The sequence below is a fragment of the Schistocerca nitens genome, chromosome 2 (assembly GCF_023898315.1).
Source record: "Schistocerca nitens isolate TAMUIC-IGC-003100 chromosome 2, iqSchNite1.1, whole genome shotgun sequence".
NCBI classification, from domain to species: Eukaryota; Metazoa; Arthropoda; class Insecta; order Orthoptera; family Acrididae; genus Schistocerca; species Schistocerca nitens.
Genome location: NC_064615.1, coordinates 925,160,679 through 925,188,545, shown reverse-complemented (window position 1 = coordinate 925,188,545; position 27,867 = coordinate 925,160,679). Strand labels below are relative to the sequence as shown.

Below are 27,867 nucleotides of genomic sequence, written 5' to 3'. Positions count from 1 at the left end.
GCCTACCTGGAAGTTACATCGCCAGTAAAAATGCATTTTTACAGTTGGGTTTTCTTGCCCTTTTTTTCTCGTTTTGGCAGCATGTCATGTGCAAAACAGTCATAAAGAAAATTTGTACATTTTTGATGTACTTTTTTGGGGGTAGCGATTATGTAAATTAATATAGTTACATTTTCCGTCTTCTTGTATATTTCTGGTGCACATTTCTTTCTACTGCCATTTAGTACACTGCTTTCATGCCGTTTTTCATTTAATTACACTTTTTGCAATGTCCTTCGCACGTATTTTCCAGAAAACGTGATTTGGGCAGATATTTAATAACATTTATTCGCATGTAAAAACTTAACAGAGAACCATTACCTTTACAGAGTGGAAATACTTGAAAATCAGATTACTGGAAAAATACTGTACTCGGGATAAGCAATAGAGAGTGGTAAAATAAGATCTAATGTTTAGATCTGAAAAATATAAGCAAAATACGTGAAGTAGGGTTAAGTGTAAATCAATCTTGTTCAGAAGGCTCTACCAAATACACTCCTGGAAATGGAAAAAAGAACACATTGACACCGGTGTGTCAGACCCACCATACTTGCTCCGGACACTGCGAGAGGGCTGTACAAGCAATGATCACACGCACGGCACAGCGGACACACCAGGAACCGCGGTGTTGGCCGTCGAATGGCGCTAGCTGCGCAGCATTTGTGCACCGCCGCCGTCAGTGTCAGCCAGTTTGCCGTGGCATACGGAGCTCCATCGCAGTCTTTAACACTGGTAGCATGCCGCGACAGCGTGGACGTGAACCGTATGTGCAGTTGACGGACTTTGAGCGAGGGCGTATAGTGGGCATGCGGGAGGCTGGGTGGACGTACCGCCGAATTGCTCAACACGTGGGGCGTGAGGTCTCCACAGTACATCGATGTTGTCGCCAGTGGTCGGCGGAAGGTGCACGTGCCCGTCGACCTGGGACCGGACCGCAGCGACGCACGGATGCACGCCAAGACCGTAGGATCCTACGCAGTGCCGTAGGGGACCGCACCGCCACTTCCCAGCAAATTAGGGACACTGTTGCTCCTGGGGTATCGGCGAGGACCATTCGCAACCGTCTCCATGAAGCTGGGCTACGGTCCCGCACACCGTTAGGCCGTCTTCCGCTCACGCCCCAACATCGTGCAGCCCGCCTCCAGTGGTGTCGCGACAGGCGTGAATGGAGGGACGAATAGAGACGTGTCGTCTTCAGCGATGAGAGTCGCTTCTGCCTTGGTGCCAATGATGGTCGTATGCGTGTTTGGCGCCGTGCAGGTGAGCGCCACAATCAGGACTGCATACGACCGAGGCACACAGGGCCAACACCCGGCATCATGGTGTGGGGAGCGATCTCCTACACTGGCCGTACACCACTGGTGATCGTCGAGGGGACACTGAATAGTGCACGGTACATCCAAACCGTCATCGAACCCATCGTTCTACCATTCCTAGACCGGCAAGGGAACTTGCTGTTCCAACAGGACAATGCACGTCCGCATGTATCCCGTGCCACCCAACGTGCTCTAGAAGGTGTAAGTCAACTACCCTGGCCAGCGAGATCTCCGGATCTGTCTCCCATTGAGCATGTTTGGGACTGGATGAAGCGTCGTCTCACGCGGTCTGCACGTCCAGCACGAACGCTGGTCCAACTGAGGCGCCAGGTGGAAATGGCATGGCAAGCCGTTCCACAGGACTACATCCAGTATCTCTACAATCGTCTCCATGGGAGAATAGCAGCCTGCATTGCTGCGAAAGGTGGATATACACTGTACTAGTGTCGACATTGTGCGTGCTCTGTTGCCTGTGTCTATGTGCCTGTGGTTCTGTCAGTGTGATCATGTGATGTATCTGACCCCAGGAATGTGTCAATGAAGTTTCCCCTTCCTGGGACAATGAATTCACGGTGTTCTTATTTCAATTTCCAGGAGTGTAAATGAGAGTAATCTAAAAATTTTCTGTGTTACAGAAACAAAAAAGAAAAAGAAGGAAAAATTGTATATAAGACTTGAAAATATCAGATTGGAACTATTTTCAGAATAAAATAGTAAATGCTGCGTGCTCTCGAGGCATAAAAAATAAGAAATCGGGAACAACATGGGCGGAAGAAAGGCAAAGACAACATGGAGAGAAGGTGGAATGTCCAAGGCATAAGTAACAGTGAAGAATGGAGAGGAATGGAAGTTATTAGGGGGATAAATAACAGTAATGGCAGAAATGACAATTAACAAGGCAATAATTACAATAAACACAGCACATAATAATAACAACAGAACAATCGAAGGAGCTATGGAACTGCGAAACAACAAACAACTGCAACAGCCAGGAAAATCGAAGGACACGAGGTCCGGATCAAACAGTAAGGGCTAAATTAAGCTTCCCAGTCCAAACAGTGGCAGTTCATCGAGCGTCTGAATCAACAAACACACTCAGAATTGAAAACGCAAGGATAAAATGGCTCTAAGCACTATGGGACTTAACATCTGAGGTCATCAGTCCCCAAAGCAAGGATAAATGGACCAGTTCAGTTCTGGGAAGATCTCTACACACTGAAAAAAACACTGCAACAAGAATGCTAGACGTTTCAACAACTTTGAGAAGAAATTATCTTAAAACAGAATAGAAGAATTGGAGACAACACCTGAAACGATAAAAAAAAAAAGAGTGAAGGAAGTCAAGAACTGGCAACTGCACGGCTTCCAGCTGAAATTAGGAAACAACTTGGAAAACATATTTAATAATGATTCAGCTTAACTAGCAAAATCTAAGATTACAGGCCACCACGTCGAAGCTGTTGTGAGGCATTATAAACGACAGAAGCCAGGACTTTGTAAAAGACAACAGATAATAACATTAGATCAATAAGGTAACAAGTGAAGAAGCAGGAGTGTACAGGACCCGATCCTTTCCGACAAAATGATTTTGCAGAACTGAAGATACCGGAAGTGCCAAGAAACCACCGGCACGAGCAGAAACAACAGCAAATTCATTGAACTGTGTTGGAGCGCTGAAAGACAGGACTATCTTTAAGAAATAAATAATACTGACCAGTCAGCATCAAAGGAGACATTTTCAGTATGTCCTCATTGCGACAACTGCTATCCATTATCATCTAGATCGAAACTTCCTGGCAGATTAAAAGTGTGAGCCGGACCGAGACTCGAACTCGGGACCTTTGCCTCTCGCGGGCAAGTGCTCTACCAACTGAGCTACCCAAGTACGACTCACGCCCCGTCCTCACACCTTTACTTCTGCCAGTACCTCCTCTCCTACCTTCCAAACTTTACAGAAGCTCCCCTGCGAACCTTGCAGAACTAGCACTCCTAAAATATCCTTTCTTTCAGGAGTGCTAGTTCTGCAACTTCCCTCCCGTAGCTAAGCCCTATCTGCGGCAACAGGAATGACACACAACCGCAAGTTGAAAAAATAAAGTTCGCAGTCTTTAGAACAGGGAGACCAGTACTAAACTTTTTTATTTTATTTATTTATTTATTTTTGAATCATCACTCTTCTGACTGGTCGGATGCGGCCAGCCTCGAATTCCTCACCTGTGCCAACTTCTTTATCTCAGAGTAGCTCTTCCGCGTACATCCTGAATTATTTGCTGCTGGATGTACCCCAATCTCACTTCCTCTACAGTTTTTACTTTCTACAGCACGCTTCAATACCATGGAAGTCTGGCCTGATGTCTTAACAGATATCCTACCATAGTGTCCTTTCTATGTTCCCCATATATACTTTCCCTCGTCGAAAGTGCAGAGAGCATCCTCGTTCCTTACCGTATCAGTCACTCAATTTTCAACGTTCTTCTGTAGCACCCCATTTTAAATGCTTCTGTTCTCACCTGTTTCGGTTTTCCGACTGTCTTCGTCTCACTTCCATATAATGCTGTGCGCCAAAGGTACATTCTCAGAATTTTCTTCTTCAAATTAAGGCTTATGTTTGATACTAGTAGACTTCTCTTGGCCAGGAACGCATTTTTCGCCAGTACTAGTCTGCTTTTTTATATCCTCCCTGATCCGTCCGTCATGGATTATTTTGTTGCCTAGACAGCAGAACTCCTTAATTTCATCTACATCGTGACCACCAATCTTGATCTTAAGTTTCTTGCTGTTCTCATTTCTGTGACTTCTCATTCCTTTCATCTTTCTTCGATTTACTCCCAATCCATGTGCTATACCGATTAGACTGTTCATTCTATTTAGCAGATCCTGTAGGTCTTCTTCACTTTCACTAACGATAGCAGTGCCATCAGTGAATCTTTACATTGATGTCCTTTCACCTTGAATTTTAATGCCAATCTTGAAATTTTATTTTTATTTCTTTCGTTGCCTCTTCGACATATACATTGAACAGCAGGGACGTAAGACTACATCCCTCTCTAACACTCTTTTTAATCTGAGCACTCCATTCTTGGTCCTCCACTCTTATTGTTTCCTCTTTATTCTTGTGCTTATTGTACATTACCTGTCTTGACGTAGCTTACTCCTATTTTTCTCAGGATTTCGAACAACTTGCACCAAACGACATTGTCGAACGCTTTTATCGGGTCAACAAATCCTATGAACGTCTCCTAACGCTAGCAAAGAGAAAGGTGAAGCACTGCAGACGTTAGGAGATAAATTTCAGTTTCAGAAACGTATTACTTTAAGCAGATCTTTTTATTTAGTCGTCTTTCCAATAATGAAACAGCTGTTCTCCAGCATAAACGAAGAAAAAAACTAAAGGGCAAGAAATTTGAATAACCTGTTAGAATTTTCACTGACTTTGTGGCTGTAGAACTGTACAAGAAAAAACCATACGAGAACCAATGGCACTGCAGTCATCTTGTATTATCTGTACATCACAGAGAGAAAAATTCTTAGAGGTGTACTGGCGGTAGCCAGATTCGAAAGGCAGAGAAAACAGGCATCGCCAGATGATGTCGAGACGGCATTCGTCGAACGAACTGAGATGCAGTGTCACTGGCACAGTGGAGACGGGTTAAGTCCCACTACGTTAGCCAGTTAGTACACCAGTCAGTACACCGTGGCGTTGATTTCAAATCACAGAAGTGCCATATAAAATATCAGTCAACCCGCTTGCAGTTGATATGAGATAACTGATAAATGTTATTTGCTTTTATGAACCCTTGGTACTACATCTGGCCTTGTTCTAATTACTACAAGCGAGTGCTGGTCGCAGTGGGTTTTGTGACGGTATTGTGTAAGCGAAGCGACTGCCCACCACAGGAGAGGAAGTTTTCGGAGGGCACATGAACATATTCTATAGTCTCACTCTTTCTTTGTCTCCCTCTCCTTCTCTCTCTCTCTCTCTTAATGTGTGTGTGTGTTTGTGTGTGTGTGTGTGTGTGTGTGGAGAGAGTGTATGTAGTATGTTGTGGCACTGCCGTCACACCTCGACTTTCGGTAAAGTTGTAATGGTGATGCAGATTTCATGCGACCACTTCATATCCCTCATGCACAAAAGGCTTGACCTGTCCTGGAATATGTTCAGAACCAAATCATCTAGCCCACGCAGAGCATTGCTCAAGCTTCTGAACTGTATCACCGACAGCTCAGCTCAGCGAGTTACCAATGACATTCCTATTTTCTCACTTCATTGACACGCTGAGAGAAACCCAATAATAAAATTAGCAGAACTTTGTATTGAGCTCAAAGTTAACTTTATTAACTGTGTCAGGCAGAGCTTTGTTGTTCCTTGCGCTGCACAAGATCGACGCATCCTTGTAGTACCGTTGAAACATTTTTTTCGTTTGCGACTGTAGTTTATTTACAGTGAAATCTATGTTACGAGCCGCAGCAACTGTCCCGTCTTTGTATCGAATCGTGGGGACTCGTTTGTAATGTACTGCTTTTCACTGCTTTTGTGCGACCAATATTCGTACCAGCGAAATAAAACTATCAACGTTCACTTGAACTGCAACGAACAGCAACTACAGCAGCTCTTCTGGCGACTCTTGATAACATTTATATTTCGTGGGAGACAAGGATTCGAATCTCGAAAGTACGCACGTACATAGCGTTTAACGTCCCGTTGCCATTAAAGTTATTTGAGATGGAGCATAGACTCGCAGTGAATAAGCATAGGAAATGTAACCAATAACACCCATTTCAAAGAACCAAACATAAGAGTTTTCACAGCAGTGTGCTTTAGTGAAGCGACGTGAAAAGTAATTGTGTTTCCAACATCGGCTATTGAACACCTCTACGTTATCTTGGGAAACAGTCACCCAGTCACCGGTTGAAACAGACTATTTTGTTCCGCGCTTTCCAACTGCACGTTTGTACAAGCATCTGTTTATACGCGACTACTGGATAACAGAGCCGTGCGATTGGCCACACAACTCTGTTAGCAGTGTAAACGTTTAGTCACCCTGTGATTTCACGGTAAATGTTCGAGTAAGAGGTGGTGGAGAAGGTGCAGTTTGCTACCGAACATTCCATCAAAGAAGGCGAAAAACCAAGTTCTTTGTGGGACATGCAACCTGTAGGATATAAACACTGAATTAATTAAAGAAGTAAGGGACTGCATATACAACTCTGCGATTTTATTTTTATTTTATTTTTTGAAATATACTTTCCATCTAGATCGCAAAATAAATTTGTAAGGTCGAGTGTTTGTTACATGTTTCAGCACATCCACATTTCTGATACAAACCTTTGAACACCAACATATAAATCGAAAAGTTAAGTAAGTGATCACCATCAACGTCATAAAGACGCAGATCATTATCAAGCGTTTGACAATGAGCTTCAGATGTTAGCGAAAAAAGAGTATCATCACAAGATGGCATGATTCGAAACATTTAATAAACAGAAAAGATATTTTTCAGATATAATCTATAGTACCAAGCGACTAAACTCACACTGGATATCAGTTGCAGTTTGCCTATCACTTAACATATTCTAGGGGCAACAAAAAATTTATTTTCAATACTTCACGTAATTAATTATCGAATTTAAAAATTTAAATGCTGCCATAAGCTAATTATTACCAGATATAATCTTATGTCAAAATTTTAACACAATAAGGCACGTACAGTAGTGTCTCGATTATCCGACCTAAACCGTCCGCGGCAAGGTCGGATAAGCAGGAAGGTCGGATAACAAGGAAAATAATACAAAAACAAACACAAAAATTAAACTAAAGTAGGCCAAATGAGTTAAACATTTAATACAATACAAATCAAATTAGACTGAATGGATATTTACTGTGTGATGAAGTTAGTAATTGTCTTTTGTTGCCTGCTGTTTGCCGTTTTTTTGCCGCTACATCGCGTAGTCTCTTAAAAAGTAAAACCTCGGTAGACGATGTTTCCTCCAGTTGCTCTACATATTTTATTTAAAGCAGTTTCTAAGGCCTTGTGTCCTTCGTTGTCTGAAATCGTGGGTGCACTTTCCTGCACTACATCCGCTTCTTCGTCTTCTTCTTTTTCGTCTACCACGTTGACTATTTCTTCATCTGTCACTTCAAATTCTTCATCTTCGACAATCCATTCATTTATGCCATTTCTGTGCCGTCAGCACATCCCGGAACTTTTCGTAACAATGAAAGCAGGGTAGTATTTTCTGGTTCTGTCTGCTGCTGCAGATTTTCATCATCTGGAGAATTTTCTTGATTTTCTTGTAGCAAAATTTTCCAGAATTTTGCAATTGTATTTGCTCCAACACTCTCCCAAGAGTGGGCCACGTCATAAGGTACATCTTTCAAATTAATACGGCACAACTGCTTTAGCATGTCTTCTCCCTTGTCCATAGCATTAATTAAAGAGGAAAGCAAGTTTCTGCGGTAGTTTCTCTTCAGTGTCTCTAAGGTCCCTTGGTCCATAGGCTGCCATAAGGATGTGACATTTGGAGGCAAAAAATGGTCTTTATATCTTGATCTTAAAGTTCATCTTCATTAGGATGACAAGTGGCATTGTCTAGAGGCAACAGTACGTTGGGGGGGGGGGGGGGGGGGGGAAGTTGTTGGCTTTCAAAACCTTTTCAGTTTGTGGCACGAACTCGTTAAAAACCATTCTTCAAAAATGTCTGTGCTCATCCAAGCATTTTTTGTTGTTGTAATATTTCACCGGTAAAGCATTTTTAGATATATTTTTAAATGCTCTCGGTATTTTTGCCTATCTATCATAGACAGTTTGCTTTTCAAATTTGCTGAGGCGTTACCGTATGCAAGAATTGTCACTATTTCTTTGCTACGTTTGTAGCCTGGCGCTGCCTTTTCGGCCTTTGACACTAATGTTTTTTCCGGTAACATTTTGTAATTGAGACCAGTCTCGTCGCAGTTAAAAATTTGATCACCTGCTAAATTTTCCTTGTCCAATACCTTGTGAAGTTTACTCCTAAACAATTGAACAGCTTCGAAATTTGCTGAAAGCTTTTCACCACAGACATTAAGTTGCGGAATTCCGTATCTTTTCTTCCATCTATCGAGCCAGCCTACACTAGCTGTGAGGCCGGCCGCGGTGGTCTCGCGGTTATAGGCGCGCAGTCCGGAACCGTGCGACTGCTACGGTCGCAGGTTCGAATCCTGCCTCGGGCATGGATGTGTGTGATGTCCTTAGGTTAGTTAGGTTTAAGTAGTTCTAAGTTCTAGGGGACTGATGACCACAGCAGTTGAGTCCCATAGTGCTCAGAGCTATTTGAACCATTTGAACTAGCCGTGAAATCAGGTCCACTTTCGCTTAGATCCTTACGAAACTTTAACGCTTTTTCCTGCAAAATAGGTCGCGACATGGGTACACTTTTATCTCTATGTCGAGTAAACCATAGAAACAAAGCTTCACTTACTTTTTCATAATCACATTTATTTCATGGTTTTCCGATCTTCCAAAACAGCCGAGGTTGCTCGCTGAGAGCACCACTTCTCAATTTCATTTCGGTTCCTTTTCCAGTCTCCAACTGTTGTTTTCCCGACGTTATAATCTTGCGCCACTTTTAATAAAGTTTCACCATTGTCTATTCTTTTTAAAGCTTTAAGTTTTTCTTCCATTGAAACGACCACCTTTTTCCGTTTTGAAGGCATGACCACAAATTTTTACAATAAACAAAGTGCAACACGTCCACTCCACTACAGATGTAAGCACTGAGGAGTGAGGAGTAGCAGACGGCGACAATGAACTGAGTATCAGCAAACAACACGTTAGTCACTGACCTGTCGTCGGCTGTCGCACGGATAAGGGTCGGATAAGGCAGCAGGTCGGATAACCGAAGATCGGATAATCGAGACTCTACTGTATTATAGTTAGACACTGTGTGTCCGGAGGCAGTGTAAATGATGCATGCAAATACAAGGAACCTGTTTCTCTGCTTTTGAGAATGAAAAAACAGCGACTTCCAACGACCTTTACAAATAATTTCGGACCTTTCGAAACCTAAACTCTCAGAGACCCACCTCCTCACCCCACCTCACCTACCCCTCCACCCCTCACTCAAAAATTATGGAAGATAAACAATTCATCGGTGACTAAGTTTTCGTTGTTCATAAAGTCAAACTTCAGCATCACGCATGACGTTTTACTTTACTATTTCTTTACTACCGACTCTGTTTGCGATACAGTATCCACATGTAACACTGAATGTACCTGCTTAATTATATCATTGTGCCACTCGTAGTTCGGGAGGTACGACGTTATAAACGTTCAGGTACGTGATAAATTATCTTTTACTTAAAATAGAGCAGAAGTTACTACGAGTATATTCATCCAGCGTTTCGTAATGACATTTCGGCGTGTAATGTATCCAGTAACACTAACGTGACCGCATGCCAAAAGCCTCAACCCCACCTTTCTCAGTGTGCACGCTGCGGGGAGTGCAGGAATAGAGTCAGTGAGATTCTAGAAGATACGGCAGGGACGTGAAGCCGTGATGACTTCTGTGTCGCCGCCAGCTGCGCTAGGTTTCTCGATTGAGAATCCATGTCGTGAACACCCACAGATTTCGACGGGATCTAAATCCTGCGAGACTGGTAGCCAGGGGAGTACGGTGAACACATCCCGGTGCTCTTCCATCCACACACGTTAACTGTGGGCCGTATGACATGTTGCATTGCCTGCTTGAAGATGCCATTGTGCCGACGAAAAACAACCTGCAAGTAGGAGTGGACACTGTCCCCATGACTACATTCATAACTCATTTTGTCTCGATGTCACCCAGAGAATAGCGCGAAAACATTTCAGAAACCATTATGCTCCCATTTCTCTTGCTCTCAGACATTTCACGCCGTACGCGCAAACGTCCATCCGCCAGATGCAGCATAAAACCTGATTCATCTGGAAAGGACACCTGTCGTTACTCAGTGGACGCCCATTTTTTGTACTGAATTAAAATCAGGGAATATGATGGCCCGGTGCACCTCCAACCATGCATGTACAGTGCCATCTGTGTGACACGTTGCATTTTCCTACTGGTAGATGCCTTCTTGCCAAGAAAAAACAAACTCCATCCAGAAGTACACATGGTCCACATGAATAGATGCATATATGTGGTGATTCATTCTGACATCAAGAGTGAGGAGATAACCCATAGGATACCACAAAAACATTCTCCAAACCATAACGATCCCTTCTCTCTTAAATACCGTAATTTCATGCAGTACATGCCAACACTCATCTGCTCGAAGGAGCATAAAACATGATTCATCTGGAAGGGCCACCTTTCACCACTCAGTGGACGTCCTGTTGTAGTTTTGGTGTGCAAATTCCTTCCTTGGCGCCAATGAACAAAAGTCAGCATGGGTGCAATAAAATAGCACCTGCTGTGGAGGACCTTACGCAGCAACGTTCGCTGAGAGGTCATTGAGGAGATATTTTTTGCAGACCCCTCGTTCCTCTGAGCAGTCAGTTTCTCAACAGTAGGACGTCTATTCGCCCGTACATTCCTCCGTAGCCGTTGTTCACTCCTGTCATCTGTGGCCTGTGGCTCATAGTTGCCTCGGCGCACGTTTTTGATAGCGCCATTTTCCCATACCTTTTTGCGTGAGTCATCTGTCTTCTGACTGGTTTGATGCGGCAGGCCACGAATTCCTCTCCTGTGACAAAGTCTTCTTCTCAGAATAGCACTTGGAAACTACGTCCTTAGTTATTTGCTGTCTGTATTCCAGCCTCTGTCTTCCCAGATTTTGCCCTCTACAGCTCCCCCTAGTACCATGAAAATCATTCCGTGATGTCGTAACAGATGTCCTATCATCCTGGACCTTCTTCTTCTCAGGGTTTTCCATGTATTCCGTTCCTCACTCACTCTGCAGAGAACCTCCTTATTGATTGCCTCATCAGTAAACCTAATATTGAACATTCTTTTGTAGCACCACACCTCAAATACTTCGAATCTATTCTTTCCCAGTTTTCCCACTATCCACTTCTCACTACCATAGAATGCTGTACTTCAAACGTACATTCTCAGAAGTGTCTTCTTCAAATTAACACTTACGTTCGATGTTTGTAGACCTCTCTTGGCCAGGAATGCTCTTCTGCCAGTGCCGGTCTGCTTCTATGTCCTTCTTACTCCATCCGTCATGGGTTATTTTGCTCCCTAGGTAGCAGAATTCCGTAACTTCCTCTACTTCTTAATCACCAACCCTGATGTCAAGTTTCTCGCTGTTCTCATTTTGCTACTTCACACAGGATTTACTCTCAATCCGTATTCTGTACTCGTGACACTGCTCATTCAGTTCAGCAGATTCTGTAATTCTTCTTCACTTTCACTTGGGTAGCAATGTCATCAGCAAATGTTATCACTAATATACTTTCATCCTCCATTTTAATTCCTCAATTCAACCTTTCTTTAATTTCTGTCTTAGCTCCTTCAACGTATAGATTGAAAAGTAGGGGCGAAAGACTTTATCCTTGTCTCACAATGTTTTTAGTTCGTGAACTTGGTTCTTGGTCTTCCCCTCTCATTTTTCCCTCTTGGATTTTCTAGATATTATATATTAGCCCCTCTCCCTGTAGCGTATCTCTATTTTTCACAGAATTTCGAACAGGTTGCACAATTTTACATTATCGAACGCTTCTTCTTGGTCGACACACCCTAAGTACGTGTCTTGATTTTTCCTTATTCTTCCTTATATTATCAACCATATCGTCAGAAATACCCCTCTGATACCTTTACCCTTCCTAAAGCCAGACTGACCGTTATATGATACATTCTCAATTTCATTTTCCATTCCTCTGTATATTTTCCTCGAAAGAAACTTTAACGCATTAGCTGTTAAACAGATTGTGTGATAATTCACGCACTTGACAGCCCATACAATCTTAGGAACTGTTCGGTTGATGTTTTGCCAAAAGTCAGATCGTATATCGTCAGACTCATTCATTATACATGCCAACGTAAATAGTCTTTTTGTTGCCACTTTCTACAATGATTTTAGAAATTCTGATGGTATGTTATGTATCCCTTCTGCCTTATACGATTTTAAATCTCTTTTAAATTCTGATTCTAATATTGGATCCCCTGTCTTTTCTATATCGACTCCTGTTTCTTTTTCTATGACGTCATGAGTCAAGTATTCCCCGTCATAGAGGCATTCCATCTATCTGCCAACTTCTCTGCAAGTAACTTTGTAACTCACGTTGCACTCTTATTTTGACTTTTCCATATTCTGAATCAATCCTTCTAACAATTATTTATTTTTGGACTTCATGATAATTTTGAAGTAGGCATTTTGCCTTAGTTTCCCTGCTCTTCCTGTTTATTTCGTTCTTAAGTGACTTGCATTTATGTATTCCTGAATTTCTCTCAACAATTTTGTACTCTCTTCTTCCATCAATCAACTGAAGTGTTTCTTCTCTCATCCTTGATTTCCTCGCTGTTACCTTCTCTGTACCTATGTTTTTCTCTCCAGCTTTTGTGATTGGCCTTTCTAGGGATGTCCATTCCTATTCAACTGAATCGCCTTCTAGGCTATTCCTTATCGCAGTGTCTAAAGCTTCAGAGAACTTCAAACGTTTCTCTTCACTCCTTAGTACTTCTGTATCCCATTTCTTTCCGCATTGATTATTCCTGGCTCGTCTCTTAAACTTTAGCCTTATCTTTACTAAATTGTGGTCAGTGTCTATATCTGCCTTGGATAAGCCTTATAATTCACTACCTGATTACGAAATCTCTGCCTGATCATGGTATAATCTAACTTGAATCATCCTATATCACATTGTCTTTTCCAAGTTTACCTCCTGTTCTTATGATTCTTGAACAGACTATTCGCTATTACTATCTGAAAGTCATTGCAGAACACAATCATTCTTTCTCCTCTCTTATTCCTAGTAACAAGCCCATATTCTCCGTTAACCCTTTCCTCATGTCCTTCCCCAGCAACTGTATACCAGTCACCCATGGCTGTTAGATTTTCATCTCTCTTTAGGTACTGAATCACTTGCTCAGTATCGTCATATACCTTCACTAACTCTTCATCTTCAGCTAAACTATCGTCGTCGGTGTTAGTTTGCTGTCGATTCTGATGAGAACAATCTGTCACTGAATTGTTCACAAATGGCTCTGAGCACTATGGGACTTAACATCTTAGGTCATCAGTCGCCTAGAACTTAGAAATACTTAAACCTAACTAACCTAAGGACATCACACACATCCATGCCCGAGGCAGGATTCGAACCCGCGACCGTAGCAGTCCCGCGGTTCCGGACTGCAGCGCCTAGAACCGCACGGCCACCACGGCCGGCAATTGTTCACAGTAACTCACTGTCTGCCCTACCTTCCCATTCTTAACGAATCCTACTCCCGTTATGCCATTTTCTACTCTGTACTAATTTTTGCAGAATTCCTTGTCTTTTTTTCATTTCAGTTCAGTGATCCCCACTATATCTAGACTGAGCCTCAGCATTTTCCTTTAGAGATTTTCTAGCTTCCCTATCACGTTCAAGGTTGTGACATTCCTTGTCCCGGTTCGTAGAACTTTATCCTTTCGTTGGTTATTCAATCTTTTTCTCATGTCCCCATTGGCAGTCCACTCCCATAGATTCCAATCGGGGACTAGTCCAGAATCTTTTGCCAATCATTGTGACGCTTTTTCTACCACTAGTCACATCTCATGTGGATGCTCAATATCTGTCTTTAATGCATTTGTATGCATTGCCTTCTGCATCCTCAAGCCGTTGATCATTCCTGATTCTTCCGGCTTCAGGTGCAGTTTCCCACCTAAAGGGCAAGAGAGCGCCGTGAACCTCTGCCCGCTACTCCGCCCAGTTTGACAAACCTGTTGACTGAATGAGGGTGACTTCTTATGCCGGAAGTCTTCAACCGCCATTGCTGATGATTTTTGTTTAAGATTTACGTCGTGGTGTAGTTCCAACATGTGAGCGAGGACATCTTGGTTACTAATTTTTACCCGTAGACGACGGTTGTCTGCCACGTAGGTCGTACTTTAACCACGGCACCACGCGAGCAGTTTACAAACTTCGCCTTGTAGGAAATGATTCCGCCCGTGGCCCCAAATCCAAGGATCAGACTTTTCTGGATGTGAGATAAATCACTCCGTTGCTGCGTTTTCACAACGACTGCACTGTGTTCCGCATTCCCCCGAAACGTTTTATATACCATCCACAGCTCGTGCTGCCACCTGACGTCTCTGAATGGTTATGAAACGTTGACGTCGAATATGGGCAGCGGTCAAATTAATGTGACTGGACCGCGTATCAGTTCATTATACAACTCAGATTTCTAGAGCGTAATGTGTAATCACTATTTGCAACAGTTCCATACGTAAAGCGGCAATGAGCACCAACACTATTAGAAAAACGATGGTACAATTTAGTAGTTACAATGTAGTATCCCGTAACATATCCTGATTCTGAAATAGTGGTCATCGGTCGCATGGATGAACTTCGGAATATGAGAATGTTTTCTAATGTTTTGCCAGAATTTATCAATTCTCTGTTGTCATCACTGATCAACATACGAAGCGTGATCAAAAGTAAACTGAATTTTTGTTTTCCAAATGAATAAACATAATCTTTGACGCCTTCAAAGTAATCTCCCTCATATAAAATAAGCTTGTGCCAGCGCTTATACCAACCTTGGAAGTACTTCTGGAACTCACTTTTCGTTATGTTGCAAAGCTCCTTCAGCGATTCTGTATTTATCTAATCAACGGTAGCAAAACGACGTCCTTTCATGGTTCTCTTCAGTGTCGGGAACAGAATTATGCCGCAAAGGGCTATGTAAGGCGAAGACGGTGGCTGGGGCAACATAGCGTTCCTTTTTTCCCGAAATGTCGGGAACAAACATTGAAAACACTGAGGGGTCTGCGGGAGCAGTATCGTGATGCAATTTCAGCGAGTGGTTTTTTCTGAGTTCTGGTCATTTTATTCAGATTACTTCACGCAAAACGCTCTTATCTTTCTGGCAGTATTCCTTATTGACCGTGCGACCATCAAGTAGGAACCACGAGAAAAACCTTCACGTGTTGTCGGACTTGCCGATTTTTTTTTCTGTCTTGACTGGTCAATCAGTTTCCATTGGGATGAATGTACCTTTGCTTCGAGGTCATACCCGTATATCCATATTTTGTCACCTGTTATAACTGTCTATAGAAGTTCTGGATCGTTGTCGACTTGATTCAGCAATTCCTGAGCGATGTCTAGGCGCCGTCGTTTTTGATCGAAATTCAACATTTTCGTAACAAACTTTGCTACTACACGTCATGTCCAGAACATAAAAAAATAGCTTGGCAGCCTCAAGATATGCAGACGTCATCAGTAAACTCACTGATAGTGCTTAGGCGATTATGCAGTACGATTGCCTTTATTTCTTCCACGCAGTCGTCAGTGATTGAGGTGCTAAGGCGTCCAGAGTGATCGTTACGTGCAACGTTTTCTCGACCCTCTTTTCAATGTTTGTATCACTAGTAAACTATTTTCTCACTCAAAGTAGAATCTCCAAAATCCACGTTAAACGTTTAGAATTAAGTGCTGTAGTTTATTCCATTTCTCAAGCAAAATTTGTTGCTAATTCTTTATCCATCTCTTTCGAAAGTCAAACTTCGTCGAGGACTCGAAAACATGTATAACCTTTTCGACAGTAAACAACAAAATAAATATTCGAAACAGCTGAAAATGCCAACATACATCAGAAACGTGTGTACCAACAACAGAGCAAAATTTGAAAATCGGATGTATAAAGCCCACGATATTAAACAATCCCCATTACTCCATCAATTTTTGATCACACCTCGTATCGCCTGTAGCACCTTAAAAACGTTTACACGTGGTATGGAGTAATCCTCCCTTTTTCAAGTTGTGTATTTAAGGTGTAAGCCTGCAATGGAACAGCCAGAAGGAAACAATATTTTATTAGAGAAACGTCACCGAAGAATGAATAGCATTACAGACGATTTTGTAACGTCACTAAAAAGGACTGTAAGGCTAATATGGATCTGGAAAAAAATGTTGTTTTTACAGAATGTAGAACAAGCCAAGAAACTTAGTAATTGACTACAATATCGAAATTGCTACAGTCGAGGACAGCTCAGTAACAGAGAGGGGCTTATAATGGAAGATACATAAAACCAAATAGTCCATTTGAGACGGAATAGAAAACTTACGTTTGTGAATCGAATTTCATAGAAGTTTTAGAAGAGCGGTTGGTTACTCTGGAACAGCAAGACAAGATGAAACTTGAATAACGCAGGCACATTGTTTCGCCTTTCAGTTTATAGATGATTACAGAAAATGCCAGCGCTAGTTGTGTTACGAAGGGAGCAAATTAACACCACATTTCGTACTCGTATGATGATTGAAATACCTAGAATAATGATGCCCATCCACGTTTAGTAGTTGCGCTGTTCGCAGATTTACTACCAACTTCATAACGCCGGGGAACCAATTATTCATTATCGTTTATGCTATGGTGCTACTGCCTCTTATGTGTCACTCTCTAACAGAGTACCTACTGCTCGACTCTCCTTGAACAGAGGTCGGGACAAAGTTCTTTATCACGCAGGTGGTGATTGGAAGACTAGTGGAACAAACACCCAGTCCGGACAGACCGGTAACGACGGAGATCATGTAGCGCACGGTTTACCTGACGGAGAGTTTTGAATACAGCTTTGGCTGTCGTAGAGCTAAATAAATCCGTCCAGATGGTAACCCAAATCGGGAAATGTAAACAGACGACGTCTAACCGGCGTGTTAGCTGAGGGTTCATCGAGTACAAGGGTATTACCAGCGAGCTGCTGGCTGCAGTATTTACAGACGATAACGCTTCAGTTGACACAAATATGAGGACGCTTCACGTTGACTGCGCACTTCACATCACCTCTAAACAATGTGTGGGCTGCAAGCCCGAATTTCTCTGAGAGCACACCTGTAGTGATACTTGCACTGGGAGGGTAATTTGAATAGTTTCTTTTTCGGGTCGTTTCACTCTTCCACTGGCAATAACACTAGCAACCAATATCCTATGTTATTTGGTGGATACATTCTAACCAGTTTCTTACCCGACAGTTTTTACCCTCTTCAGCTCCTTCTAGTACCATGGAAGTTATTTCCAGATTTCTTAACACACGTCTTATCAGTTCCATTTTCTCATCGTTGTTTTCGATGTGCTCATTTCATCGCCGATTCTGCAGAGAACCTCTTTATTCCTTGCCTTATCAGTCCACCTAATTTTCATCATCCTTCCATAGCACCACATCTCAAACGCTTCAATTCTCTAAATTTCCGGTTTTTCTTACAGAACTCCTGATTCACTGCCATACGGTGCAGTGCATGCTCAGGAATGCATTTTTTTCAAAAGCGTAACGGTTTTTCTCCAGATTCATAGTTTCTACAGACCAACCTGAAAAGACGTTTGAATGCCACTACCTACACTGATATTAGAAATTCCGAAAGTATGTTATCTATGCTTTCTGCCTTATGTGATTGCAGTTCTTATCAGGCTTTGTGAAACTCTTACTCCAATTCTGGATCTCCTGTATTATCCATGTCGACTCATACTTCCACTTCTACCACATCATTCGACAAGTACTATCTCAAGTAGAGACCTTCAATATAGACTTCCACTTACACACCGTCTGCGCTGGGCTTAACAATGCAGTTCTTCTTGCACTTTTGATGGTGAAGGGCATTGCTTTTTATTTCGCCGAAAGCTTTTTTGACTTTCCTGTACGTCGAATCGGTTCTGACGGCGATCAGCCATTTCGCGTTGGCCTTCCTGCACTTCCTACTTACTTCATTCCTAATTGACGTATATTGTTGTACTCCTTTTTTATGAACGTTTTTTTTATTTCTTCCAGTGATCATTTGAAGTATTTCATCTGTTACTCATGGGCTCTTCGTCAATGCATACTAAACCTAGTGAGAGTAAATCAGGTATACAACTGAGGCGCCTCAACCAAGAGCTGAACAGCAAATCAATGCAGTTCGCCGAATGAGTTCAATGAATTACAATAATAATTGATAAAACGTTCTTCAATCTACACTAATTGTGGGTAAAGATAGAATTAACGGCAGAGCCTCTTTCTTAGAATAGAATGAATCCAAGAGCGACTCCATCTCGTCGTTGTACAGAGAGTAGAGAGAAAGAAACAAGTTATTTACGCCACGTCCATTGTACTAGTAAGAGAACGTAGCCCAAGGTCGATACACACGAGGAGCGTGATACCGAACGTGGGCATCCAGTGGGACGAGATATGCGCCTTCACTACAACGAGTATCACACTCTGCAGAACACGCCGGCTCTTCGTCACCTAATGCGAAACGTGAACTAATGCGATGGAATATCGAGTTTTACGTAATAGGCTGAAACGAGCAGCTGCCATATTTGGAATAAATTTCTCTAACGGTTAAAGGCAGCATTTGGAAGTTTTGTCTAATAAATTGCGCATTATGAAAATATGCTGCTTCTAAGTAGTGGTGCAGTACACAGTTATCCAAAACGAATCGTTTTTGGTACCATCTATTACAATGACATCTTGGGAATAGATGCGGCTGTGGTTAAATACGTTATAATACACTCCTGGAAATGGAAAAAAGAACACATTGACACCGGTGTGTCAGACCCACCATACTTGCTCCGGACACTGCGAGAGGGCTGTACAAGCAATGATCACACGCACGGCACAGCGGACACACCAGGAACCGCGGTGTTGGCCGTCGAATGGCGCTAGCTGCGCAGCATTTGTGCACCGCCGCCGTCAGTGTCAGCCAGTTTGCCGTGGCATACGGAGCTCCATCGCAGTCTGTAACACTGGTAGCATGCCGCGACAGCGTGGACGTGAACCGTATGTGCAGTTGACGGACTTTGAGCGAGGGCGTATAGTGGGCATGCGGGAGGCCGGGTGGACGTACCGCCGAATTGCTCAACACGTGGGGCGTGAGGTCTCCACAGTACATCGATGTTGTCGCCAGTGGTCGGCGGAAGGTGCACGTGCCCGTCGACCTGGGACCGGACCGCAGCGACGCACGGATGCACGCCAAGACCGTAGGATCCTACGCAGTGCCGTAGGGGACCGCACCGCCACTTCCCAGCAAATTAGGGACACTGTTGCTCCTGGGGTATCGGCGAGGACCATTCGCAACCGTCTCCATGAAGCTGGGCTACGGTCCCGCACACCGTTAGGCCGTCTTCCGCTCACGCCCCAACATCGTGCAGCCCGCCTCCAGTGGTGTCGCGACAGGCGTGAATGGAGGGACGAATGGAGACGTGTCGTCTTCAGCGATGAGAGTCGCTTCTGCCTTGGTGCCAATGATGGTCGTATGCGTGTTTGGCGCCGTGCAGGTGAGCGCCACAATCAGGACTGCATACGACCGAGGCACACAGGGCCAACACCCGGCATCATGGTGTGGGGAGCGATCTCCTACACTGGCCGTACACCACTGGTGATCGTCGAGGGGACACTGAATAATGCACGGTACATCCAAACCGTCATCGAACCCATCGTTCTACCATTCCTAGACCGGCAAGGGAACTTGCTGCTCCAACAGGACAATGCACGTCCGCATGTATCCCGTGCCACCCAACGTGCTCTAGAAGGTGTAAGTCAACTACCCTGGCCAGCAAGATCTCCGGATCTGTCCCCAATTGAGCATGTTTGGGACTGGATGAAGCGTCGTCTCACGCGGTCTGCACGTCCAGCACGAACGCTGGTCCAACTGAGGCGCCAGGTGGAAATGGCATGGCAAGCCGTTCCACAGGACTACATCCAGCATCTCTACGATCGTCTCCATGGGAGAATAGCAGCCTGCATTGCTGCGAAAGGTGGATATACACTGTACTAGTGCCGACATTGTGCATGCTCTGTTGCCTGTGTCTATGTGCCTGTGGTTCTGTCAGTGTGATCATGTGATGTATCTGACCCCAGGAATGTGTCAATAAAGTTTCCCCTTCCTGGGACAATGAATTCACGGTGTTCTTATTTCAATTTCCAGGAGTGTATTTGCACGTAAAAGAAGTAGATGGTAGTGGGAACCTCCCAGGAGTTGCGGCCAAGCAATTTTTTTGCTCTTGTGCAATGTTCAGGTAGAGACGAAAACCTTGGATTCATATGAAGCTGTGATATTTGGAGGCAAACAAATTAAAAATGCAAACGTTAACGATGTTCACACCATATACGAAGACCGCATTTTTGTGTTGGTATAGGATTCACAATGCGGAAATCCACTTTGATTCCTGCTCGAGTGTTAAAGTTCGTCTCTTCACAAATGTTCGAAATCTGGTTTCCTTGTAATAAAATCTTCAAGGGTTTATGGTGCGTAAGACTGAAGTGTAAAAAACGTTTTCCATCTACTTGTGAAGTGAGAGTATATTTCTTCTTTTTTCGTTATTGTTATTCCATCCTCTCTCCCGGTACGAGGCCAGGATTGGCTGTCAGCGGAACAACCTACCCACTCTTCAGCCGAAGGATTTTTAACACACAAAGACGAAAAACAATTACTTGAAAGGTAAGATATATACAAATTATTATAAAATTTCAAGTATGAATTTAATTATGGTTTTATATAAGAAATTCAAGCCTAAAATAGGGAAACGTAAAGGGAAACGTAAACAACATGGATAAATTTAAAACATGATGTAGGAGATGTAGCCTTAAAAATAAAGCACTGCTTTATAACTAAATGGTGAACAAGTTCGAATGAGACAAATGCTCTGTTTTTCCAGAGGAAAAGCGTAGGGGCTTCGTAGGGTAGGAGGATGTGTGTGTATGTACGTGTGTGTGTGTGTGTGTGTGTGTGTGTGTGTGTGTGTGTGTGACGGTGTGATTGGTACTATCGATGGAGACGGAATGGAATTTCGCTGATGTGGAGCTTAAGTGGTTGAGGTAGAAACCTGACGCGTTACCGTTGTTGCAACCAAATCTGCGTGTTTGATTCACCACGTACAGCCGACAAGCGCCGCTTGAGAGTGCTGGCGTGGCGTATTACGTTTCGGATCACGTCCCTCCGTAAGATCGTTTCCGAGCACCCACCAGCCAAGCTGGCTGTGTCCTCCAAGTTACGACGACATTCATGTACGCATTTGCGACTCGCATATGCGCGGTTTACAGCACTGCACCACCTCGATCGTCGGGAGACCGAAGAGACGGAGTGTAATAGTGGTTTCACAAGCAAAGAACCGACTTATGGAAGACGTTTCAGATGAAGCAATATTGGAAAAAAGCAGAAAACATAATCAACGAAGTCGTTAGGAGGCACTAGACACCGGTTTCTGAACTAATGGCTATAAACGTGACACCAATTTTGGGTTGGAATTTGGATGAAATTTCGGAGATGTTTGCACCTATGAAAAAGGAACTGAATATGTTTTCCTCCTCAATAAGAGCTTATGCACGTTCTTGAAGTGGGTATCGCTTTTATACTATGATTTCCTTACATATCACGCAACAACGCGAAATCTATCTGCTAGTCATGCTACATGATCCATTTTCTTTACGAAAATTGGGTTATTTGAACACTGTTGAAAAGGTTTATTTCGTTCATGTAAGACATAATCTGTGTTTAAAACCTGCCGTCCGGAGTGGCACAGCCTGGGGGATGTTTCCAGAAAGAGATATGCTTTCTTCTAGAGTCCTTTCTTCCAGGATATCTTTTCTTCCAGGAGTGCTAAATCTGCAAGGTTAGCAGGAGAGCTTCTGTGAAGTTTGGAAGGTGGGAGTCGAGATACTGGCCGCAGTAAAGCTGTGAAGACGCGGCATGAGTCACGCTTGGGTAGCACGGATGGTAGACCACTTTCCCGCGAAATGCAAAGGTCCCGAGTTCGAGTCTCGATCCGGCACACAATTTTAATGTGCCAGGAAGTTTCATATGTGCGCACACTCTGCTGCAGAGTGAAAAACTCATTCTGGAGACTGAATGAACTCTCCCCCCTAGCATTAAAGGTCCGAGGGACGTCGGCTGCCGGCCGTATCACCTCCTGCCACTCGGCTTTCCCGACCATGTTATCAACTTACCAGACTTTGGAGCCGCTACTTCTCACTCACAGAGATTCTCAGTCGGTATTATGAGACTGAGTGTGCCCCCTTCCAGTCCTCCAACCACGGAAAAATCCTTCGCAGTACCGAAACTCGAAACCGGTTCCTGAACATTGTAGCTATCTACATTGACCACTCAGTTACAGAGGTGGACGTAATCATTATTGCATAGTATGTTTTGATTTCTTTTATGCAAGGGATACATTATGTCTGAGGGAAGAGATGCCCCAAATTATTTTCATGGTAATAAGTCGCTGTGGACAAAGTAAATTGAATCAACTGCTGTACGAAGGGCGAACCAATACGTCTGATTAAAGTACTAACATTTGTCAGAATTTATAGAAAAGTTATTAAACGGTTATCACTTCCGATGGAAGGTTAAGTTTTCACATTGCGTAGAAGATGAAGTCACTGTGGCACTACCTTTTGTTGGGTGTCATTGCCGCCTGTTGCCACAAGTACGACCTTCACCTCTATATTATTCTAAGTGGGACAAGCAACTGCCAAATAGTGGGAGAAATAAGCTGAAAATATTATAATTAGCTGATTACATAACATTTCACGAAAAATCACATATTTGAATAATTTTCAAACAATCTGTCTGTAGGCACTTTGCTTGTCCCGTAATAGTTTCGCTCGATGTGCACATTCTAACACTTCACACGCTTTTGTAAGACACGAACAGCTGCACTTAATCTAACCACTTCATCGCCAAAGCATGTCTGTGTTGATGTTCACACGAATCTGGCACTGATACATGGAGAGTTGAACTGGCTGCTTCTGTGTCATAGGACTGTTTTACAGCTTTAGATTGATTTTCGAATCTTTGTGGCAGTTTCCTCTTCATCGTCAGTTGCGGTGGTTTTTTGGAATGTCAAACAGTGTGGGTACTGCATTCCACACGAGTTTCTTATTGTCTGCGTTCACGAACTGGTTTTGTTCGAAATGTAGCGGACAAAACCTAATATTATTGTACAGGTAAACTGGGTCTTTCTTCATAAGATCTTCTCGTCTGCTATTAACTAGCCATTTTCTGCTCCTAAAACGAAACATTCATCATTTATTCACATATAGTTTGCAAGTGAATCCTGACGACACAGTTCAGTAACATGATTTTATATACCTCTCAGGATCCTCAGGAAACCTAAAAAAAGACAGCTGTGGTGTCTTCTTCCTGTTGTTGCTGCAATTTATTGCGCTACAAACGCTCCCGATGGTAAAAACCATTGTATAAATCAAAATAAATAATCACTATTCGCTTTCACGATCGCGCCGAACTCACAGTTCAACCTACCGACCACTTGGGGCGCTGCTGGCGCTGTAGGCAACAAAATCGAGGCGAAGTGTCGCGACTGTTATGTTAGACTGTGCTACCACTGCACACAGAGGTTACAGAAGGCATGGGATAGCGATATCCCCATATAAAGATGGCGGTAGTGCCGCGAACACAAAATACAAAACGGCAGTGCACTGGAAGAGCTCAGGTGATACACGCGAAATGGTTCATGGCGTGATTATGGCTGCACGACAGGAGTTAACAGACTTTGGACGCTGAGTAGTAGTTGCGGCTAGAGGCAAGGAATATTCCGTTTCGGATATCATTAAGGAATTCCGTAGTCCGAGATTCACGAGTCAAGAACGTGCCGAGAGTACTAAATCTGAGGCGCTACCTGTCACCACGGGAACGCAGTGGTCGACGGGATTCACTCAACGACGGAGAGCAGCGGCGTTTGCGTACAGTTGTCAATGCTAGCAGACAAGCAACACTGCGTGAAGTAACCGCAGAAATCAATGTGGCGTTAATGGACAATGGTTCAAATGGTTCAAATGGTTCTGAGCACTATGGGACTCAACTGCTGAGGTCATTAGTCCCCTAGAACTTAGAACTAGTTAAACCTAACTAACCTAAGGACATCACAAACATCCATGCCCGAGGCAGGATTCGAACCTGCAACCGTAGCGGTCTTGCGGTTCCAGACTGCAGCGCCTTTAACCGCACGGCCACTTCGGCCGGCAATGGGCAATGGCAGCGAACGATCTACAAGAATATGTTTGCTAATAGCACGACATGGCCTGCAGCGCCCCTCCTGGGCTTGTGACCATATCAGTTGGACCCCAGACGTCAGGAAAACCGTGGGTTGGTCATATGAGTCCCAATTTCAGTTGGTAAGAGCTGATTGTAGCCTTCTATAGATCAATTCTTTTATCTTGGCGGCTCGCGCATTCCCGCCCAGACGCGGGAGATTGCTGCGTTGCCAGTTGCACACGACGCACGCGCTAAGAGAAACAGCGCCATAGTATAGCATAGTTCGCAAGCTTACGTTTAGGGGGGGGGGGGGGGGAGCACGCAGTTTATGAAGTAAAGCCACCACGGCCGCATTAACCCTTTCGCCGTTACACAGACGTGCTTCTCGCATTCCGCGCTGTGCGCGATTTTGTCATCACTGCACTGCTCGCCTGTGCAGACACATGGTGTTCCGACTGGTTGGACACTCTAATCATTCGATTCCACAAAAACTATTTGGCCGAAAAATTTGATTTTTACACATCTTCTTGACTGATACCTTCCCCCCACAAATGACTTAATTTTGTTTCGATGTTCAACGCAGTTATTATGCAGCATTAAATATAGTAAACCATTGCACGAAATTTTGAAGAGTTTGCAGAGGTAAAAGTCCATATGAAATTTAGGTATCTTGTCCACATTTCATTCTCAACATTGTGGCAACTAAAATCGACCATACGGAAAGTATACGCTATGGACTTTTACCTCTGCAAACTCTTCAAAATTTCGTGCGATGGTTTACTACATTTAATGCTGCACAATAACTGCGTTGAACATTGAAACAAAATTAAGTCTTTTATGGGGGGAAGGTATCAGTCAATAAGACGTGTAAAAATCAAATTTTTCGGCCAAATAGTTTTTGTGATAGCGAATGATAAGTGTGTCAAAGCAGTGGGAACACCATGCGTCTGCACAGGCGAGCAGTGCAGTGATGACGAAATCGCGCACGGCACGGAATGCGAGGAGCATGTGTCTGCAGGAGCGAAAGGGTTAATGAAGAGACAAAGCACTAGAAATTTCAAAAAATTGCATTCAAACGAATAAAGTTCATGAAGTAAGGCACTTCAAAATTGTTTTTAAATAAAGAAAATATTAAGCCCCACACAAGGTTTGAAGTCATAACCTTTCCCTCAGCATCCTAACACCTTAACCGATACGCTAACACAACTAGTCAGACACCAAATCTCCATGAGGAATCTAACAACTCACGCAAAATACTGACCACCACTCTTGGTATGATTATGAATTACTCACGCTTCGTCGAAGTACAATAGGAAATAAACAATTACCGCTGTTCTTTATTGAGAAAAAGCGGTTCGTGAGATTGATACAAACACCTTTCCTCGCTATCGCCTGAATTAAGAGTCTTATTGCTTGTTTGGTTTAATTAATTAATTAATAGAATATGAAGCAATTGGAATAAAGAATGCTTTTTCCCAAACATTCTATAAAAGAAAGTCTGCTATCAAGACATTGCTTTTGTTCTATTGTTCATTGTTTGAACCATGGACCTTGCCGTTGGTGGGGAGGCTTGCGTGCCTCAGCTATACAGATGGCCGTACCGTAGGTGCAACCACAACGGAGGGGTATCTGTTGAGAGGCCAGACAAACATGTGGTTCCTGAAGAGGGGCAGCAGCCTTTTCAGTAGTTGCAGGGGCAACAGTCTGGATGATTGACTGATCTGGCCTTGTAACATTAACCAAAACGGCCTTGCTGTGCTGGTACGGCGAACGGCTGAAAGCAAGGGGACACTACAGCCGTAATTTTTCCCGAGGACATGCAGCTTTACATGCAGCTTTACTGTATGATTAAATGATGATGGCGTCCTCTTGGGTAAAATATTCCGGAGGTAAAATAGTCCCCCATTCGGATCTCCGGGCGGGGACTACTCAAGAGGACGTCGTTATCAGGAGAAAGAAAACTGGCAATCTACGGATCGGAGCGTGGAATGTCAGATCCCTTAATCGGGCAGGTAGGTTAGAAAATTTAAAAAGGGAAATGGATAGGTTAGAGTTAGATATAGTGGGAATTAGTGAAGTTCGGTGGCAGGAGGAACAAGACTTTTGGTCAGGTGATTACAGGGTTATAAATACAAAATCAAATAGAGGTAATGCAGGAGTAGGTTTAATAATGAATAAAAAAATAGGAGTGCGGGTTAGCTACTACAAACAGCATAGTGAACGCATTATTGTGGCCAAGATAGACACAAAGCCCATGCCTACTACAGTAGTACAAGTTTATATGCCAACTAGCTCTGCAGATGATGAAGAAATTGATGAAATGTATGACGAGATAAAAGAAATTATTCAGGTATTGAAGGGAGACGAAAATTTAATGGTCATGGGTGACTGGAATTCGTCAGTAGGAAAAGGGAGAGAAGGAAACGTAGTAGGTGAATATGGATTGGGGGGAAGAAATGAAAGAGGAAGCCGCCTTGTAGAATTTTGCACAGAGCATAGCTTAATCATAGCTAACACTAGGTTCTAGAATCATAAAAGAAGGTTGTATACCTGGAAGAATCCTGGAGATACTAATAGGTATCAGATAGATTATATAATGGTAAGACAGAGATTTAGGAACCAGGTTTTAAATTGTAAGACATTTCCAGGGGCAGATGTGGATTCTGACCACAATCTATTGGTTATGAACTGCAGATTGAAACTGAAGAAACTGCAAAAAGGTGGGAATTTAAGGAGATGGGACCTGGATAAACTGAAAGAACCAGAGGTTGTAGAGAGTTTCAGGGAGAGCATAAGGGAACAATTGACAGGAATGGGGGAAAGAAATACAGTAGAAGAAGAATGGGTAGCTCTGAGGGATCAAGTAGTGAAGGCAGCAGAGGATCAAGTAGGTAAAAAGACGTGGGCTAATAGAAATCCTTGGGTAACAGAAGAAATATTGAATTTAATTGATGAAAGGAGAAAATACAAAAATGCAGTAAATGAAGCAGGCAAAAGGGAATACAAACGTCTCAAAAATGAGATCGACAGAAAGTGCAAAATGGCTAAGCAGGGATGGCTAGAGGACAAATGTAAGGATGTAGATGCTTGTCTCACTAGGGGTAAGATAGATACTGCCTAAAGGAAAATTAAAGAGACCTTTGGAGAGAAGAGAACCACTTGTATGAATTTCAAGAGCTCAGATGGCAACCCAGTTCTAAGCAAAGAAGGGAAGGCAGAAAGGTGGAAGGAGTATATAGAGGGTTTATACAAGGGTGATGTACTTGAGGACAAAATTATGGAAATGGAAGAGGATGTAGATGAAGATGAAATGGGAGATAAGATACTGCGTGAAGAGTTTGACAGAGCACTGAAAGACCTGAGTCGAAACAAGGCCCCGGGAGTAGACAACATTCCAT

At 43.3% G+C, this 27,867-nt stretch overlaps 1 protein-coding gene across 1 annotated transcript in view; it reads left to right on the top strand.

Moving 5' to 3' along the window:
* LOC126235454 (Down syndrome cell adhesion molecule-like protein Dscam2) overlaps positions 1-27,867 on the top strand; it is a 289,196-nt gene that overhangs the window by 206,565 nt on the left and 54,764 nt on the right. The window lies entirely within an intron of this gene.